Source organism: Jatropha curcas, chromosome 6 (genome assembly GCF_041381405.1).
Source record: "Jatropha curcas cultivar XTBG-Jc1 chromosome 6, XTBG_Jcur_1.0, whole genome shotgun sequence".
NCBI lineage: Eukaryota > Viridiplantae > Streptophyta > Magnoliopsida > Malpighiales > Euphorbiaceae > Jatropha > Jatropha curcas.
The window spans coordinates 28,995,424-28,996,206 of NC_143156.1; the positions used below are offsets into that span (position 1 = coordinate 28,995,424).

A 783-nucleotide genomic window follows, 5' to 3' on the forward strand; every position below is an offset into this window, starting at 1 on the left:
ATGACCTTAAGAGTTATTTTAATTAGTTTTAAGTATTTAAGAGTTCAATGTTGGTATCTTTAAAAAAAAGTGTTAAGGGGGGTCCAATAAGTCCCAAAATGCAGAAGCGTCGATAGAGGACCCACCAGCACTGGCCTTGCCCAGATCGACCTGGCGTAGGACGCGCCAAGGAAACACAAAACGAGAAGAGCACGCGCCCATCGGCCCCGGAAACGGGCAGCCTCAGGGATGCGTTGTCCTCTATCTATAACCAAAACGACTCTTGGCAACGGATATCTCGGCTCTCGCATCGATGAAGAACGCAGCGAAATGCGATACTTGGTGTGAATTACAGAATCCCGCGAACCATCGCATGTGCTGTGGTCCACGATCGCCGCGATGGCGTCTCCACGGGCCTATCGAAAGCCCGGGCTTAGGCCGCCACAGCGATCCGCGTTGGTCCGCGCCCCGAGCCGATCGGCGGACTGGCTTATCGCCGTTCCACATCCGACCGAGGCGCATCGCCGAGCCCCATCCGCTTCCTTCCCGACAATTTCAAGCACTCTTTGACTCTCTTTTCAAAGTCCTTTTCATCTTTCACTGTGGGATTTGTTGATAGCCTCAAAGGAGCATAGAGAATCTTTGTTAGAGGCTATGACGTTTGTTAGGGTTTTGCCAAAATCCAGAGCGTGGATATGATCAATGTGCTACAGCGCAGAATTGGTGAGATCACCTTCTTTGATTCAGATAAATAATTAATATATAACTGAAATGACAGTAAATGACATTTATGATTACCTGGTG

The 783-nt window shown here is 49.0% G+C and overlaps 1 pseudogene; it reads left to right on the forward strand.

Moving 5' to 3' along the window:
* The first annotated feature begins 257 nt into the window (after positions 1 to 257).
* Positions 258 to 387, forward strand: LOC149495883 (5.8S ribosomal RNA; annotated as a pseudogene).
* The last annotated feature ends 396 nt before the right edge of the window (positions 388 to 783 follow it).